At 46.4% G+C, this 19960-nt stretch overlaps 1 long non-coding RNA gene across 3 annotated transcripts; it reads right to left on the bottom strand.

Annotated features, from left to right (window-relative positions):
- Positions 1-918: 918 nt before the first annotated feature.
- On the bottom strand, positions 919-17770 carry LOC147369795 (uncharacterized). Of its 3 annotated transcripts, XR_015167897.1 has the most exons (5): positions 17548-17744; positions 7677-7735; positions 6609-6772; positions 4638-5112; positions 919-1367 (listed from the first exon to the last, which is right to left on the bottom strand). It is a non-coding gene; the product is annotated as an uncharacterized LOC147369795 (long non-coding RNA). The 3 variants fall into 3 exon arrangements; XR_015167896.1 differs by lacking the exon at positions 4638-5112; XR_015167895.1 differs by lacking the exons at positions 919-1367; positions 4638-5112 and having other exon boundaries at positions 6560-6772; positions 17548-17770.
- Between the last annotated feature and the right edge of the window lie 2190 nt (positions 17771-19960).

Below are 19960 nucleotides of genomic sequence, written 5' to 3'. Positions count from 1 at the left end.
CTATGGGTAATTTATTACACTGAATCGAAAACTCTTCCTTTTCCCTCTCCTTCTTGTCTCCCTTGAGGGGGAAGCTAAATTCCTGGAAAGATTTTTTTTCCCAAACCACCCCCTGGCCTCATGGGAAGGTCATCTGTTCCAGATAAAGCCTGTCATCCTGGCAGGTCCAGGTACCACTCAACATCACAGCTGACCTCAGCCAAGATATGTCATCCTGCTGGTCTTGGATGGTAGCTTTTCCCTTGTCATTCCTCCTTCTAAAGTGCCCATAGCTGATTGAATAGTGGCACAGAGCATGCAGGTTTTCCTCCCTGTGACTCAGCATCTTCCTGGCTCTGCTGATCCTGAGGCCCCAACCATGGCTCATCCACAGTAAAGACTCTGCCATGACATCACCTCAAATCACATCACAGTGACCCCCATCGATGGCACCTGACTCTGACTTTTTAACTACCTTCCTCTCCTCTATTAAGGGACTTCTTCAGATCACATCCACCCACTCTGTACTCGAAAGAGACTCAGAGGCAAGATGCAGGGGAGATATCACAAGCCTCTGCTACTCAAAAACTGCTGCTATTTCTACTCTACTGGTGTCACCCCATATCAGTATGGGGCACCCAGCCAACAAGTGGTTTCTTTCCAGAATTTTGGATCCTTTTTAAATCTCTAACCCTTACCCCTCCCTCATGGATTCAACTTTAAGCAGAAGGTGGGTGAGTGGTTGGGGAAAGGGGGAGATAAAAGATAATTATTTTATCTTCCACCTGTTTCACAGTGTTGTTGTGAATCCTCAGAGGATCCAAGGAGAAAAAGTATGTACGGCATTAAGCATGGGGCTTGGCACAGAGAAAGTGCTGTATCAGTCTTACAAAGATGAAGACACCCCCATTAGCTTGCACACTCTAATCAAACATTTAATCAGTTCTTTAAATGATTTAATATCTTTGTGTTCTTGTCATCAGTGCCAGCATAGTACTTTATACATAACAAGGGCTCGGAAATCAATTGCTGGATTCATTTTAAGGGATGAAATATAATCTGCTTGAAGACAAATCCTTTCCCTCACATGGGACCGGGAGAAAGGGGGTTACTGATAGCTCACACAGGGACCCAAAAGAGACCAGGATGTGAGCTGGTAAAAGGGGCAAGTGTGCCTGGGGCTTTCCCACTCACAGTAGTCCTACTGCATGTTCTTCTTTCTTCATTATTCGTCAGGGCTCCCCTTGAAAGCAAGTAGCCGAGTCGAGATTATTAATATAAAATGGTTTTGAAATTGATGGGATCAGGAAATTCCCCTTGAGTCAAAACCTGAAGGAAGTGAGTACTTCTGAGCAAAGGAGCTCATCCTGCCTCAAGACTGGAAGAAGCTGTAGGAAGAGACACAGGATCAAGAGCTTCAAACTTCGCATGGTGCCTAGCAGGCACTCGGTTGAATAAATTAATGAATCAATAAATACTTGATTCTATGTAGGCATTCATTCTATCCTCACTTTTTACCCTGATTTTTCTCAGAGAGTGACCACAATCCATGTTTACTAGACCATATCTTGGCTATCTCTGCTCAGAAAACCAATGTATACAGAATAGCAGATGACCCAAAGAATGTGATTCACTACTGCACACATGGGGATAAATCTCTGGAGTATCACATCCCCAGCTCTACTAGCAACTTAAACAAAAGCTGGCCACCTCCCAAACCCTACAATCTATTCAACATGAGCATCTACTCTGTGTAAGAACAAGTAACAAAGCTTTGAGGCAGGGATGCAGGAATAAAACATCATTTCTGTCCTCAGTAAATTTATAATCTTGTTAGGAGAAAAAAATAAACAGAGGTATAAATTAGTCATACCAAGAAACATATGTTAAATTACATTTGAGTAATGTAGTAGTTATTTTGTGTTACAGGTTTTCAATAGAGCAGGTGATGCCTTTGAGGACCAGAGAAGTGAGGAAAGACTTTGTCTAGGAGCTGAGATTGCCTGAGTCATGAGGCATGAGTCAGATTCAGATGAGCAGAAGTTAGGGGGAGCCAAGTCAGTGAGGAGCCTGAGTCTCCAATGGCCACATTACTGAGGGATCCTCCTCAGAGAAGACACTGGAAAGAGTTTCAGTTGCTAATGATAGTTGTATGTCAGGCATTGGGCCAAGAACTTGACATTTCTCAGGGAGTCCTCTCAACAAATCCCAAGATTGTGTTGCAGATATGCTGGGCTCTCTCCTTGCTTCCTCACAGGACCTCAGTTATGTTTGAGACAACAGTATGTCCAGTTAAACTACTTGATATCCCAGATTCCTTTGCAGGTAGGGTTGGTCATCCCAGCATAGTGGTGGCCAATGAAGGATAAGATAGAAAAACTAAGTAGGGCTCTCCAGAAAGCTCTTCAAAGCTGACCTCTTACCATTTTGCCTGGTGCTGGAATTGCCCCCTTGTGGCCCTGGATGCTGGGGCAGCAAGACCCTACATCCTTGATGGGTCCCTTGAGCAATGGTACCAATTCCAGACTGCCTACCCCTGAACTACTTGTTCCATGAGAAAAATATGCTTTTATTTGGTGAAGCCACTGCCATCTGACTTCTGTTATTTGCCACAGAAAGCAATCTTAGCACATACAGAGAGGTGATAATACTATCCTGTTACAGACTAGGAAATTAACCTCAGAGAGTGTCACTACTCTTAAGTAGTGAATCCCACAGTCAAATCCAGATGGCAAAACAAGTCTGGTTAACTCCCAAACTACTACACAGAATCACATATAAAACAAGTTAGAGAGAGAGAGCAACCTTTAGCAACTTTTTAACCTCTCACATAGCCCTTATCACAGTCTACCTTGTATCAGATCCTGGTAAGCATTCTCTCTCTCTCTCCCACCACCCCACCCCTCCTGCCACCAGCATATCACTATGGAATCTCCTGGAAGGCAGGATCAGGACATGACCATGCTGATGGCACCCCTTCTCTTCTGCTCCCTCAACACTTGGTTCAGGCTAACAAGACACTGTCAAAAGGCTGGCTGGGTTGAGTTTTTAAAAAGTCACTCAGGATAACTGTCTGAGAAAGTCTACCCCTTTGTGTACATACACGTATGGTTGTGCTGGTGTGTGCTTGAGGAACGTATGTCTGAGTATCGGAGAGGGAGGGCCAGAGGAGGAATTTTTTTATTGCTGTCAAATCCCATTCTCCCCCCTCCCAAATCCTACAGCCCTGCAGTGACAGCACAGATGATTATATTAGCGATAACTAAACTTTTGTGCAGGACCTGAAAATTTAATTTCCTTGTGGGAAGCTATAGAGAACTAAGCTTATTTAGAGCCAAGAACCCATGAACTTTGCAGAAAGAGAAGACTGAATACCAGATACATCCACTGGCCTCTAGATTTTCTTGAAAAATTAAAAAGGCACCAGCTCATTTTTAATGCTTCCTTTAGAAATAGCTCTCGAACCTTTTTTCTCTATACTTACCCTATAGCAGAGCGGATGGGAAGACACAAGTAACCCTTGAGAAATGTCTGCTGCTGCTACTGCAGCTAAGTCGCTTTAGTCGTGTCTGACTCTGTGCGACCCCAGAGACAGCAGCCCACCAGGCTCCCCCGTCCCTGGGATTCTTCAGGCAAGAACACAGGAGTGGGTTGCCATTTCCTTCTCCAATGCATGAAAGTGAAAAGTGAAAGTGAAGTCGCTCAGTCGTGTCCGAGAAATGTCTGATTCATTCCAATTTATTCCATGATTGTTATTTTCATTTACCCACTGCTTAAAGAAGTATAACTCCATCAATTATTTTTTCTCAAGTTGTTTGAGTGGTCAAGACCCAGATAAAATTTACTGAGTGCTCACCATGTGCCAGGCACATGCTTTTACATGATTTAACTCATTGAATCCTTGACTGAGGCACAGAGAAGACAAGTAACTTGCCTAATGTCACACAGCTAAGAATTAGCAGAGCTGGAAGTGAAATCACACAGTGCAACTGCAAAGCCGAAGATTGTAAACACATCAGCATATGACCTGATAAGTCTGGTATCTGAGTGCATCAGTTTTTTAATGCATGGAACAAGCACTACCTCTGATCAATTTGAGGGGAAAAAGATAGAGAGCAAGGAAAGGGGTACATTCTCCATCATTAATGGATTTGAGAGGCTGATTCCCAGGGAGAGACTGATGGTCTCAGCCTTGGTCATGGTTCACTTCTCCACTAGGGCTGAAGTGAACATCCCTAGTCTGCTTCTGAGGAAATGGAGTGGATGCTACCAGACCAAGGTTGTATGGATAAAGGGTTGGAGAAGAAGACTCATGTATAAGCTCCTGGGCCTCTCAGGAAGGAACAGATTCTGCTAAATTTAACAAGTTTGAGGTTGAATCTTGACATAAACTTGGTACCATGGGGTTTTCTGGGTTCCCTATCCTTAGGATTCATCCATTCACTTAAGTACACAGATATTTATTCACCAGAAATCTCCCTTTATGTGCAAGCATTGTGCTGGGAGATTCACTGTTCTCAAAGACATTTATAGCCCATAAGGGGACCTCAGACATATCCACCCACTCATTTCCCAAGTACTATTGCACACCATTGCAAACCAGGCACAGTGGTAGGCACTGGGAATAGAGCAATGAACAAGTCAGACACAATCCTTACCATATGATTAATCTCCCAATGGTGGTAGTTTAGTCATTAAGTTGTATCTGACTCTTTGTGACCCCATGGACTGTAGCCCGCCAGGTTCCTCTGTCCATGGGATTTCCCAGGCAAGAATACTAGTGGGTTGCCATTTCCTTCTCCAGGAGATCTTCCCAACCCAGGGCTCGAATCTGCATCTCCTGCTTGGCAGGCAGAGTCTTTACCACTGAGCCACCTGGGAAGGCTTAATCTCCCAACAGAAACAATAAATTAGAATGAGCATTATGACGAGGAAATGCAGTCATCTGGAGCAGCAAATAGGAGAGGGACCTAGTTTGGGATGTGCTGGATATTTTCCATTTGCCTCTCCCAGATTCACTTTCCATCTATCTCCATCCTTTGTACTCTCAGGAAGTTAACATATATGGGCTGTTTTAACAGCATCTCTTGTCTGCTGGCTTCTGATTCAGACAATCAAGGCACTGGCAGGAGTCTGGAGAGGAGGAGAGAGTGAAGTCGAGATATTTACTTTCCCAGCTGCTTCCCTAGTAAGTTGGCTGCCTCCCTGCTACCTGAGACCATAGGTCCTGCCAGGCACCCTCTACACAATCCCTACAACTCTGACCACTTTCTCAACTCCAAAAGCTGCTCCCACACTTACCTATTCAAGTATAGCAGAAGTAAGGCTGCCAGCCTTTGCTAGCTCCAGCAATACATTAACTTCCCTGTTAGATTCCCTTAACTCTGCCCTCACCTTTGGGAAAGCGCCCTTCATTAACCTTGCTTGAATTAAGGAAATGCTGTTTCCTCAAGAGATCAAGTAAGGTTTACCGAGGAACTGACATTTAGGCTGATCATTCCATTTTAAGCAACAACAATAGACAATAATGCATCAGGTGACCTGTAGAGTGGTTGGTCCCAAAAGAAACTACCATGTTAGTCCTGCTAAAGAACTTTTATCTTGAGATTTATTGATTCAGTATTTCAAAGGATGTGTTAAATTTGGGGGGTTTGACAAAGAAATACCCTAACATGCATGTGATAAATCCCTGTGCATGTGCATTTTGGGGTGGTCTGCCCACCCTTCACAGCTACTTGTCTGAAGACACTTTTGTACTGGCCAGTTGGCCCCCTGCGACTGCTGCCTGAAGCACAGGCAGGTGGACACCTGGGCCAGGCTGGACCAGAGTTTCTCTGGGGTTCAGACTCAAGAATGTTGGTTCTTCTCTGTGGCTGCTTCTGAGGATAACTGGAGGCACCCTTTCAGTCATGGCACACAACACTATAAACTGTTCATTAAACAGCTCTGGAGTGGATATTTACATTTGCAATCCTCCCTTATTTATGTATTTTTAATACGGCATTCAGCAGATGGTAGTAAAGTGTTTCTGTGAAAGGGCAGCTTTTCCAATTGGTACAAAGGCACCATCTGAGCTACAGGCAGGGATGGGGATCCAAATGTCATATGCCCACCATAGCCGTGTGAAAACCAGTCCCGAGAGAGGTGAGCCAAGTAGACATTCCAAGAGGGGCAGAGATGAGAGATGGTGGGACCCATGCAGTGACAATGGTGAGTGTGCCTTCTTCCAGCTTTTCATGCTGCCTGGGTCCTGAACCCCATCATTTGTGACAGCCAGATGTTTCTCCCCATGCCTTGCCTAAACCTCACTGTTATCATAAACTCCTCTAATTTGCTTAGGCTAGGTTGAAAAAGTTTCTATACTTTTTGCAGTGGGAAAACATTTCTAAAATATGCAACAATATGCTTTTCCATTCTGGCATTTCCTTATAGCCCTGTGTTTCTCTTCTTTTTTATTTAGCCCAGCAGTCTGCATTCCTTCCCTTAAGGAAGCGATGGTATAAAATAAAGCAGAAGAAAAAAAGAAGTTAATGACTAACTTCGAGCTTCAAAAGCCAAGGCACAGGCAAATAAGAAGGGCTTATGCATAGACAATATATTTGAGAGAATATAAGTAAGGGTGAACTTACATCTCCCCAGAATAGAAAGGTGTCCTTAGACTGGGGCCTGAGGTGGGGAGACAATGCGGGTCAAGTAGGACACAACTTGCAGGATTCAAAGACAAGGCAGAAAAGCATCAGGGGTGGCTCAGCCTCCACTTGAGTCAGCACTGTCCTCCGATACTGCCCAGGAGCTACATAAAGAGCCAGAGACATAACAGAGTCCATTTGCCATGTACCGTATGTCACCTAAGCAAAGGCACCTGGTGGAAATGCACCCACAGGAGTTAACATCCCAGCGCTGACTGCAAAAGGGATGCCCAGTGGGCTCTGGGGTTGGGTTCCATCCACTCTGACCCATCCACCCACTGTGGGGCCCACAGACCACCACCCAGTGACCATCTGAGCAAGTACCACACATAGTTTTGCTAGACGAGTAGGATCAAGCAGTGTGGCCACTTAGAGAATTTGTAGTTCAGCAAGAAATAAGACATGACAAAAATATCATTTCATCCTTGTGGGCAAGCTGGAAAAATGTGGGTGAGACAGCAGTGCATTAAGGGAGCTGGGGAGCCATCTGAACAACAAAAAAGCTAGAAGCCTGATTAATTACACCAGTGTCCTCTTAGAACATAGTCTCTTCGCATGCAGGTGACGCTAATCAAAGCTAAAGTCACATCCAGACTCAGCAGGAAAAACTCATGATCAGCCATAACACCAGCCACAGGCTTGGATGTGGCACATGGCACAAGCTCCCAGTGCTTGCCTTCTCTACACTACCATGCAAGATATCCATGCTACACCTCCTTCCTTCCTACATGTGGACCACCCAGAAGTCAGTCCGTCACTTACTTTTTTGGTTGCAAGTAACAGCAAGCCACTCATACGAACTTAAGAAAAAAAGGAGGGTGTATTAGAAACAGCACAGGGGCATTTCCAAGTACCCAAGGAGGAGGAACTCATCTGGGTTCTTCTCCAAGTAGCTGATGTCAACAAAGCAAAATCTTTTGTAACAAACTAATGATGCCATAGTCGGTTTTGTTACATCTCCACCTGTGTCAATCCTAGATGTGTAGGAATGCAGCTTGACGTAAGTACCTGTGGTAAGAACGCTTTGGATTTTACTGCCGACTCAGGATGTCAATAGTATGCTCTGACTGCAAAAAAAAAAAAAAAAAAAAAAACAGTGAAATCTTGGACTGCATTAAAAAAAGAGGTGGTGATGGTGCTGCCTTCAGTTTAGGCATCATGTAATCAAGGCACAGTGGCCAAGGTGGACTCAAAGTTAGGCTCTCCAGGGAATATTGGGAGTACCTGGGATATTGCTGTTGGACCTCCTTTTGGAGGATTGGTAGGAATTTCTGGGACTTGGGCCCACCAGTGTGGAGTCAGGAGTTAGACTACCTGATTTGAAACCCCCTAGTCAGCCAATTCCCAGCTTTTCCATACTGTCTAATAATGCCCTAAACACTTCACATGAAATATCTAAATTAATCTTCACCACAGCCCTATAAAGGAGTGCCATTTCGATCCCTATTTTATAGATGAGAAAACTGAGGCACAGAAAAGTTAAATAACTTGCCTAAGGTCACACAGCTAACAAGTTGAAGAGCTAGGGTTGGAAGGCAAGGAGAACACACTTTCTTTGCTCTGCCCCTAACCAATTATATGTCCCTGAATTCTGTCCCCTCCTCTCACTGTACCTCAGTTTGCTCAGCTGGAGTATGGAGTAAATAACTCTTGTCCTACTCCAACCTGGAGGCATATGGTGTAGCTGAAATGAGATTACTGATATGGAAGTGTTGGGGGAAGCGTAAAATGATGCACCAAAGGATGTCTTATTACCTTGGCTTACAGAGGCCTCTCAGGGAAGAGATGGAGAATGCCCCTCCTTCTGCTGCCATATGCAGGGCTCTCATCCTGATTGCCCTCATTTGCACAGTCCAAACCTTCTGGTATCAGACAATCTAATTAGCCTTTATGATTGCTGATAAACTCCCAGTCAGTAGGAATTGACACACTTTTTGGACACACTTAAAGGTCTGGGGGCTGGAAGAGCTGAGGCTCTATCTCTGAGGGGTCTCCCCACATGCACTTTCCAGCCCAGAGGCCACAGGATAACCAGACAGCTTACATATTGGTTCATGGCTCCCTGGGCACGTGTCTCAAGACAGACTGAGAGAGCCAGGCAGACACTTTTATAACCTAGCCTCAGAAGTCACCTAGCATCACTTCCATCCTAGCCTGTTGGCCAAGGTGATTACAAAGGTACCTCCTGGTTCAAGAGGATGGGATCTAAATCCTATGGTCAGTGAAGAAGTGTTACCATCACAGGTGCAAAAGAGCCTATGGGATGGGACAGATACTGTTGTGGCCATCTCTGAATAGAACCATCTGCCACAGGCACTTACTATGTGCCTGGAGCCAAGCATGGAGCCAAATGCTTCACAATCATTATGCCTCATTATCACTAAACTCACTCTGAAGTCCCATTCTAGTAGGCATAATGGTCTCATTTAAAAAAAAGAAAAAGCAGACTGAGACACAGAGAGGGTAAACAACTGACCCAAGTCACATGCCAGCCCATGGGATGAGCTAGAAACAAGCCCCAGGTGTGTGTCTGACTGTGAGGCCAGGGAAACAGAGGAGGTGTCCCTTCCATGAAGGAACACACCAGGCAGTAGCTAAGTGACAACATGGAGGCTTCACATCAGCCTGCTGAGGTTCATGTCCAGGCCCCTCCACTGCAAACTGCACAAACTCACCCAAGCTGCTTCCCTCTCCGAGTTTTTGTGTGTTTATTAGGAAGATAGGCACAACCATCTGTGAGGATGGAGTGAGACAGCACAGGAAAAATGCTTCACACATCATCTGAACTCATGAGGACTCTATACATGTCAGCTGGTATTACTTTAAAAGCAGTCCAAGAAAGACATCTTAAAAAGATGAACCTGCTAAGACTACCAAAATTATGTGTCATGCATCCTCAAAGTTCAGCAAATATTTTTCCTTCACTGGCATCATTAGTGATGCTGTGTAGACCAGCGGCTGGATCTCGCTAGCCTGGGCAGTCACACCCCCATGCCTGATAAAGCAGGTGGTTCTGTCTTGGAGGGCCACTCACAGATCATCCCAGGAGGGGGCCCTGGGCTGACTCAGCTGGGAGGGTGTCCAGTAACTCATTAAGTCTCAAAAGTTGATTAAACACCCTGCGGGCTTGGGAAAAGAGCTAACACCCAGGAGACCAGAGGATCTCTCCTCACCCCCAGTCTCCAGTGACTCCTCAGATAGAACATGGGCGTAAAAATTAGCGGGGTTTCCATATCAGCAGAGCATTTGTCATTCTGGGCACACTCATCTCCAGCTTTAACAAGAACAGTTTTCAGCTCACTTCTGAATCTTCAAACTCATGGCCAGTACCCCTCCCTCATCCATTCCCATGGCTTCAATTACCACCCAAGCTAATGAGTCCCAGATCCATGTCTCTATTCAGATTTCTTTCCAGAGCTGGAGATCGGCCTCCACTCAGATGTCCCACTGGTTCCTCAAACTCAGCATGTCCCCCCACCACCGTGGACCCATCTTCACCCCTTTGCGTGGGCCACACTCTCCTCCAGGACTCTCAGTTACAATTCCCACAGTGCACCCAGTAGTCCAAACCAGAAATCTAACTCACTCTGTCCAGCCCCCTTGCAGTTGACCCATCTCAAGTCATTGCTTCTGACCCCTGCATTTCCCCTCTGCCAGGTGCTCTCAGAGAGCACCCCCAGAACTTTCAAACCCATCTCCACCCTCCACCAAGTCTTTCCCCTCACTGCATCTATTAGAACTCTGTAAAATGTAAACATGAGCATCGTCGCTCTGTGTGAGACCTCAGATGAAATCCATGCTCCTTCACACAGCTCCTGGGCCTTTCTTCATCTAGCCACTGCCCATCTGCTATGGGCTGAATTGGGTTCCCTGCAAAATGCATATGTTGGAGCCCAGCCCCTAGTACTTCAGAATGAGACTGTGTGGCCAAAAGAAAGCCATTCTCTCATAAATCTGTGTTTCTTGGGCCTCCCTGTGGACTGTGAAAATAGAAGATGCTTATGGGCCCTAAATAGAAGGTAACTAAGGCAATGGCAACCCACTCCAGTACTCTTGCCTGGCAAATCCCATGGACGGAGGAGCCTGGTACACAAACAGAAATCTCATTTAGAGGGAGGTGAGGTATGAGGGGCACTGGAGGGTATTCCAACTGTGGACTGAGGGGAATTTCCAAGGTAGTGGGAAGAGTGGAGACTCACCTCCATGTCTTCCTGGCGAAGGGAGGAAGAACATGTGTGCATTCATTCTGTCATTCAGTTATTCATCCATTCACTCAGCACACACACGTGCATGTTCAGTCGCTTAGTCGTGTCTAACTCTTTGTGACCTTATGGACTATAGTCCATCAGGCTCCTCCGTCCATGGGGTTCTGCAGTCCATGGGGTCACTAGGAGTCAGACACGACTGAGCGATTTCACTTTCACTTTTCACTTTCATGCATTGGAGAAGGAAATGGCAACCCACTCCAGTGTTCTTGCCTGGAGAATCCCAGGGACGGGGAAGCCTGGTGGGCTGCCATCTCTGGGGTCGCACAGAGTTGAACACGACTGAAGCGACTTAGCAGCAGCAGCAGCAATGCTGATTTGGTTCAGGTACCAGAGCCCCATTTAACATGTAACAACATGGTTGGCCTATAGCCACATTTGTGTTTATAGTCTCATGTTAGGGAAACTCAAGCCCCAGAATGCCCAGCCATGTTACCTGCCTGGCCACCTCTCTAGGGCCCAGGACATGCATTCATTCTGGCCTTGAGCACTGAGATCCACTGATAGAAGTGTTCCTACCCCCACCACCCCAGGTTCCTGGGCACCTCCCCTGCACCCTGGCAGCTCAGCTCAGTGTGCCTGGGCCCCATCTGGAACAGACAGTAGCTTCACTGTTAAGTCCCCTCTTTAACTCTGGGTGCCAGATATTGAACTTGCCTGCATTTTACCTAAATGGAGTGAATCTGAATCTGGCATCTCTGAATAATGACCAGGTTGATTAGAAGAAAAAGAATCTGATTCTAGCTCCATCTGGAACTACAAGGAAGATCCATATATAGACAGATTCCACGTCACCAGCCTGCCATGCCCCCCTCCCCGGTTTGCTTTCCCCAATGTCACTTGTCACTGTCATCTAATTTACTAGATATTTGCTTTATTTATAGGTATTTGCTCACCCCTGCCCCCTATCATCTCCAGGAGAATGGGGTGAGGGCACCTTGAGGGCAAGAATTTTCTCTTTCCTTCCCTGCTTCAACACTGCTTGGTACAGAATAGGTGCTCAGTGTGTACATGTTGGGGCTTCCCAGGTGGCTTAGTGGTAAAGAATCCGCCTGCCAATCCAGGAGACACAAGAGACACGAGTTCAATCCCTGGGTCAGGAAGATCCCCTCGAGGAGGAAACAGCAACCCACTCTAGTATTCTTTCCTAGAGAACCCCATGGACGGAGGAGCCTGATGGGCTATAGTCCATAAGGTCACAAAGAGTTAGACACGACTAAGCGACTGAACATGCACATGTGTGTGCTGAGTGAATGGATGAATAACTGAATGACAGAATGAATGCACACGTGTTCTTCCTCCCTTCGCCAGGAAGACATGGAGGTGAGTCTCCACTCTTCCCACTACCTTGGAAATTCCCCTCAGTCCACAGTTGGAATACCCTCCAGTGCCCCTCACACCTCACCTCCCTCTAAATGAGATTTCTGTTTGTGCCTTGTCCATCTGTGAATACACCCCTGCCCTACAAATGTCCCTCCAGGGCCAAGGCAGTTTCTGGTCACAGATGTAAAACAAGTTAGGATTCCATGAATCCTAAAACCCACTTAAACAGATCCACCAGTGGCCTGGGGTTCCTGTCCCCTGTAGGCCAAGTTCTCAGGGGACAAGAACCTGAGGCTGAGATCTGTGGTGGTGTTGGGCAACTCACAGTCCATGGCAACTGCTGACTGCTGCTGACAGACAGGAAGAAGCAGCAGAGACCCTGAGGGCTGGAGGGTAGGGGCAGCAGAGACGGCACTGGGCCAGGAAGCAGGATCCAGTCTCCCAGGCCAGTTCCACAGTCTCCGGCCCCGCAAGACAGACTCCTTGAGCTTCAGAGACATTTCTGGAGCTGTTGTGAGTCTAGGAAGAGAACCACCAAGAAGGGGAGCAGGAGAGTGGTCAGCGGCACTGGCTGCTCTTGAACCTTTCATCCACTTCCTAACTATGACACCCGACCTCCACCCTGTCTTCATTATCTCAGGGTTGACAGGTGGTTAGTGAGTTATTATTATTATTCAATGGAAAAGAATGCAAGATAGTAACTGGATGCCAAGGCAGGAGGAAAAGAAAAGCAAGTGTGGTGCAAAGGTACAGTCTTGTTATAATTCTTCTTCTCCCTAGTATTCTCCCCCATCCTGGCTCCCACACACTTCTAGGTGGGGGCACATGGTAAGTGGCTTGGGTGTGGCTGGGCTGCTGGACCTGGAATCCTCCCTAAAGCCACAATCTCTTAATGACTGAGTTAAAATCCATAGGTGATCTCCACCTTAAAGATGGTCTAAGAGACATGTGGCAGTTCAAATGCCAACTCTACCACTTAGCTGTGTGACCTTCGCCAAGTTAGTCACCTTCTCTGTGCTTCATTTTCCTCCTCCATAATGACAGATAGCATCAATGTCATATGGTGATGCATTACTGAACATATCCATGTCCCCATGCTTGCCAGCCTCTCTGCCTTTGCCTTCACCTGTAAAGGCTTCTTCCTACCTCATCTCTGCCTGCTGGAACCCTCGCTAATCTTTAGGTCACTGCTCAGAAAGCATCACCTCCACCAAGTTTTTCTGAGTCTGTCTGTTACATGTGCCTCTCCTTCCCTTCAACCTCCCAACATGCTACATCTTTCTATGATGTCGGCATGGTAGAGTGCATGAGTGATGTGCATATTTTTATTTCCAGTTTCCTTCTCAACAGCAAGCTTTGGAGTCAGACCTGAGCTTGACTCCAGTTTTGCCCACTTAATAGCTGTGTGATCTCAGCCCAGGTTCCTTAAACTCTCTGATCCTCCATTGCCCCATCTGTAAAAAGAGCATGATAAAACACCTACCTCACAGAATTTGCAGTGAAAATTAAAGAAGATAATGCATATAAAACATTTAGCACAGTGCAGACCGTATTATATGTGCCAGGAAATGTTCTTATGTTTATCATCATTATTACGACTACGTAGGATTTGATTCTGAAAGGCCACCATTCTTTCCCTCTCCAATTCAGTTCAGTTCAGCTCAGTTGCTCAGTAGTGTCCGACTCTTTAAGACCCCGTGAATCGCAGCACACCAGGCCCCCCTGTCCATCACCAACTCCCGGAGTTCACCCAGACTCACGTCCATCGAGTCAGTGATGCCATCCAGCCATCTCATCCTCTGTCGTCCCCTTCTCCTCCTGCCCCCAATCCCTCCCAGCATCAGAGTCTTTTCCAATGAGTCAACTCTTCGCATGAGGTGGCCAAAGTGCTGGAGTTTCAGCTTTACCATCATTCCTTCCAAAATTCAGACAAATGCAAATCTTGGGGTGAGTTAGTTGTAACACTAGGGAGGAGCAACGGGTTAATTCTCACTGAAGATCTGTCTGCTTTTGACAACAAAACTTTCTGTGCCCCATGCAAAAGGAGAGAAGGGCAAAGAACTGAAGCCAGGGGGAGTTCCCAAGTGACTTGTGCCTACTTCTCAGTCTTGACTGTGCTCCCAAGCAAATGGGAGCATAACATGACAGATGGCTCCCATGAGCTGAGGTCTTTGCCTGAGGCACCAAGCTGGAAACTTTCCACATCTTCTTTTTGGACTTCATGACAAACTTGAAGTATAATTCCTCTCCCTCTTTAGGAGAATATTGTCACTCTTTAGGTGACAATTTTAACGTCCAAGAACATAAGTGACTTTCCCAAGGTCACACAAGCTGTGGCAACATGGCCCAGATTCAAAACCAGGTCTCTCTTACTCCAGGGCTCATGGAGAAGAGCATGGCAGGTAGAGGAAGGGGAGAGAATGTTCATCCACCAAGAGTGCACACCCCCATGATAGGGCAGGAAAAGCAATCTGTAGAAATGTATGGCTTTATTTACGGAAAATTAATTCAGCATACAACTTCATCATAATACAATTTCTCGAAACATTAACTCCCATCAATGTTGTAAAAGTCTGGGAAACTGCAAAATGTCTTTTCTTTAAAACTGCCTATTATCTATAAACATCCAATTTTCAGGCCAACCAAGATGTCCCCCCTCCCCTTGATCTGTTGATTTTAAATCTAGAAAGGTCAGGGGTGGCCCACGTGTTCCTGTGGTTTGAAAAAGGTTCTCAGCGGCCTGCAAGCCCAGGGGAAAGCAATGCTCACTTTAATTGTGCTGTGAATTAGAGCCTCCCCTTTTGGTTTAAATCTACACCAGAAATGTATTTTTAATGTTTTCTCCAGTCCTACAAACAGCAGTAAAGCATCTTTTCCTTTCTCTTGTCCGACATCGCCCTCTAGTGGTCACAATTCTAATTGAAAAATGGAGACAGTAACCCCACCAGAGACACAAGGGTGCCACCCAGACCCCTTCACTCCCTCACCCACCCACCCAGCCAGCTATCCCCATGGCTACTCATTTAGGCATCACTGCTTGAGAACCAACTCTGCACCAGGTGCAAGCAATAAAGATTCTAGCTGCTCAGTGATTTGTTTGCTAATGTGGAACTTGAAGGTCTGGAAGAAATGGGCCAGATCTAAAATCCAGAAACCAGGGTTGCAATGCCAGCTCTGCCCCTTAAAGCCTAACTGACCCTAGGGGTGGAGGTCAGTTCCCTGCTGGACTTATTTCTTCCCCATGCGGGTAGTAGTACCAACCTGCCCATCCTCAAAACAGCGTTACATGCATGCACCTTGTTAATCTTTAATTTTCACAACCACTTACCCTCTGCTCCCAGAGCAAACAGGTTTTCATTACAAATGAAAGGCAAGGGAGCTAATGGGTAAGCCCAGACCATGGCTTCAGAAGCCCTGGGTTCAAATCCTAGTTCTGCCAGTTACTTACCTTGTTACTTTAGACAAACTATTTAATCTCTCTCAGTGCCTATTTTTCTTGTCTGTATAATGGGCATAATCATAGGGTTCAACAAGATAATTTACATTTTTAAACTTTAGTGTGAGCAAAATCCCCTGGGATTTTGTTACCAGAACCACCCCTTCTCAAACTTACTGGTTTCTGAATTTCTGAAGATGGCCCAGGCATCTGAGCAGTAGCCAAGCTACCCAGGTGACTCCGGTGTACAACAGCCTTTAACAACAAATAGAATACACCTGGACCCCTGGTTGTCAAGCTTCACCTCACATTGGAATCTTTAAAAATACCTCCCTGTCTAGATTCTGATAGAATGGATGCAGGGGAGAGTCTGGCACTGGGATTAGTAGAAATTTCTAGAGGGATCCTCATTTGTAGCCAGGGCTGAAAACCACTGCCTTAGCCCTGTGCCTGAAACAGCTGCAGCTGCTATATGGTCGCTAATTTGTGTCCAACTCTTTTGTGACAGCATAGACTGTAGCCCACCAGGCTTCTCTGTCCAAGAGATTTCCAAGGCAAGAATACTGGAATTGGTTGCCATTTCTTTCTCCAGGGGATCTTCCCGACCCAGGGATCGAACCTGCATCTCCTGCTTGGCAGGCAGATTCTTTACCACTGAGCCACCTGGCTTCCCATCTGATACAGAGAAAGTCCTAACACATGTTAAAAGAAGCCCTACTAACACATCCACGTCATGACTTAAACACCGAGCCTTTATTCAACAACAGTATATCGTGAGCCTCTACCAGGCGCCAGGCACTGGCAAAAAAGCGGCCATCCAACCAAAAGAGAGACAAAACTCTGCCCTCAGGGAGGTCACAATAATGCAGGGGCCGACTTGTCATTCTGTATGGGGCCCCCAAGATTATGGAGCCTACCCAGGGCATGGAGGTTGCATATCATACAGGGCATTGTGGGTCAAAGTAAAAACTTTTTCTCTTTGAGATGGATCTATTCACACATCAAGGCTATGGTTTTTCCTGTGGTCATGTATGGATGTGAGAGTTGGACTGTGAAGAAGGCTGAGCGCCGAAGAATTGATGCTTTTGAACTGTGGTGTTGGAGAAGAGTCCCTTGGACTGCAAGGAGATCCAACCAGTCCATTCTGAAGGAGATCAGCCCTGGGATTTCTTTGGAAGGAATGATGCTAAAGCTGAAACTCCAGTACTTTGGCCACCTTATGCGAAGAGTTGATTCATTGGAAAAGACCCTGATGCTGGGAGGGATTGGGGGCAGGAGGAGAAGGGGACGACAGAGGATGAGATGGCTGGATGGCATCACTGACTCGATGGACGCGAGTCTCAGTGAACTCCGGGAGTTGGTGATGGACAGGGAGGCCTGGCGTGCTGCGATTCATGGGGTCGCAAAGAGTCGGACACGACTGAGCGACTGATCTGGTCTGATCTGATCTGATCTGATTCACACATCCCACAGTTGTCTCTCTTGGTAAAGAAGAGATTTCAAGATGCCATTTTACCTTCGTAAAAGTGTCAGTCGCTCAGTCCTGTCTGACTCTTTGTGACACCATGAACTGTAGCTCACCAGGCACCTCAGTCCATGGAATTCTCCAGGCAAGAATACTGGAGTGGGTAGCCATTCCCTTCTCCAAGGGATCTTCCTGACCCAGGGATCAAACCTGGGTCTCCTACAACGCAGGCAGATTCTTTACAGTCTGAGCCACCAGGGAAGCCCCAGAGAAGAGATTTCAAGATGCCATTTCACCTTCAAAAACAGGACCATTCAATGGCAAGATTTCCACCGGGGGACCTGGGTAGGGGGAGACACATTTGGTGCACTGAGGCCCGTTCTGACTCACTGTGTCCCATGTATGTCTGTTCCCCTTTGAGGAAGGCTGTCTGAGAAGGAGATGGGTGACCACCAGTTGGAATGGCCTCTGCCTCCGCTGCTCGCTGTCCGGCAGCCAACACCACCTTCCTCCCAGCAGACTCAGCCGGTCAGATGTTTCCAGCTGTACAAGCAAATGGGAATACTTACTCTTAATTAGAATTTCAGCTTTGCACCTGCTCCCCTTGGCAGGGCTGAGCCTACTTCAGAGGCCAGAGCACGGAGGGAAAGCCCTTTTTAAATCCCTGTAGTCACTCAGCCAACCCCCAGCTGCTCCTTAGCACCCATGAGTGAGGCCAGGGAAGCTCCGTGAAATCTTGTTAAATCATTGAGAGCTTGGGGGAGGGACCGTGGAGAGGCCTCTCTCAACCTTCCTACTAAAATAACTGCCTCCCTGGCTCTCCTCTCTCTGCGTTATTTTTATTCACAGTGCCTATCATAAGCTGACACTTTGTTTGTTTACTTCTAGTGGTCTGCCCCCCACTAGAATGTAAATTCTGTGTTCATCACCCATGGTGTCCACGGCACCAAATGGTGTATAACACCTAGAAGTAGATTTGTTGAATATTGTTGAATGAATGAATGGATCAATGAATGACTTGTTTTTAGTTGACTCCAGTTAATACCAACTTGGTTGTTATTAAATGCTCCAGCAAGGAGAATAGGAGATTGGCGGAGAACTGACAACAGCAGTTCTGTGTAAACAAGACGGGAAAGTACGTGTCCCTTGTGAAGAGGGAGGATTCATTCCTTAAGTTTGCAGGGTTTTTTCACTGGAAAGAGGAGGGGAAAGAAGAGGGATCAGATGGGATCCCAAACAGGAAACCCAAGTACAGCCATCAGACATGTCCTGCTAGACCTGCAGCTTCTTTGTTTTGTTGGTTGGTTTTTGCTTTTCTGCAAATAGCATGTTTCCATATCAAAAACCCAGCCTTCCTGGAAAAGCCTCCTGGCAGCGAAGGAGCCCTATTCCTACAAGGGAACAGCAGCCTGTTGCTGTGGGGCCACTGCCCCTTTACCCAAGCAGGACTCTCCAGGAACGCCCTCCTCTAGGCTGCCTCCTCCTCTCATTCCCTCCTTAGCCTGGGCTCTGCATGGCTGGCCTTTCCTGCCTCTGCCCTGCTGCTTTACTCTTGGTCTGGGCCTAGGGACTTCCGTGCCCACTCCCAGTGACTGGCCCCAGACTGTACTGGGCAGTGGACTCCACCTGGTTCTCTGCCCTCCCATAGCTGCCAAGCACTGTGCAGTCTCCCAAACCTGTCCACAGAGCCACAACCCTGAGCAGCCAAGGTCACCTGAGGGACACTCAGCATCACTCCTATGTAACCACAGGGCCAACCAAGGTGGGTTTAGTCTTTATCCTTCCCTCATGTGGGAATTCGGCCACCAGGGTGATTTCATTCAGGTTATCTTCCCCAGCTCAGAAAAATCAGTACTCTCCATTTTGCTTAGTCTGGTAGACATGAACCCCTGCCTTCATGATCTCTGGTCCCCCTCTCCCTTTTATTCCCTGCTTAAGTATTTCTCAACCAATCTCATTCCTTTTCATTTCTCTCAGCACCCTCAATCATCCAGCCCTGCAAATCGACTCAGCTATCTCTGGCACACAGCCTGTTCCTTGTTACTAACAAGGTTGAGAAGAGTGGATAATAAATGAGACCTTGCTTTCAAAGGGCTTTCACACCACCAACTCAAAGCCTCCCAAGAACCATACAGGTAGATACTGACAGGTGGAGTTTAACTTTGTCTATGATCAGCAGCTAGATATCAGTGGAGCCAAGTTGGGAACCTATTTTAAGTGCCATTATTTATGTCCTATCAGGAAATTATCATTTTAAAAAATAAGTGAGAGGAAGAGACAGTCCAGATTTTAAAATACGACTTTATTACATGTCAAGGGCAAGATTTATTCCCCCTCCTTAGTATTATAATTAAAGTAGATGGAATAAGATTTGGTATTATATTTGCCTTTCAAACAACCTTTCAGAAATACCAGCATTGCTCTGCAAAAGGAAAACCATTTGCTTATGTATTCACTGCTTTAAACAACCACTCATTCACTCAATCAACAATTGTGTTGTACTCTTACTATGTGCCAGGTCCTGGGCTCAACACAAGACAAACATCGGTGAGCAAAGCAGGCGGGCCCTGCCCTCATGCATTTAGAGTCTGGTGGTAAAGTGATGCATTAAACCAAGATTCACACCAAGAATGTATAATGAGAAAGAACCACCATATGACTCAGCAGTTCCACTCCTAGGTATATGTTTGAAGACAATGAAAACACTGATTCAAAAACATATGTGCATCTCACTGGTCATAGCAGCAGTATTTACAATAGCCAAGACATGGAAGCTATCTACGTGTCCATCCACAGATGAATG

This window comes from Bos grunniens, chromosome 7, assembly GCF_055505025.1.
Source record: "Bos grunniens cultivar Pamir isolate PY7600 chromosome 7, Bosgru_T2T1.0, whole genome shotgun sequence".
NCBI classification, from domain to species: domain Eukaryota; kingdom Metazoa; phylum Chordata; class Mammalia; order Artiodactyla; family Bovidae; genus Bos; species Bos grunniens.
This window is presented reverse-complemented; position numbering and strand designations above follow the sequence as displayed.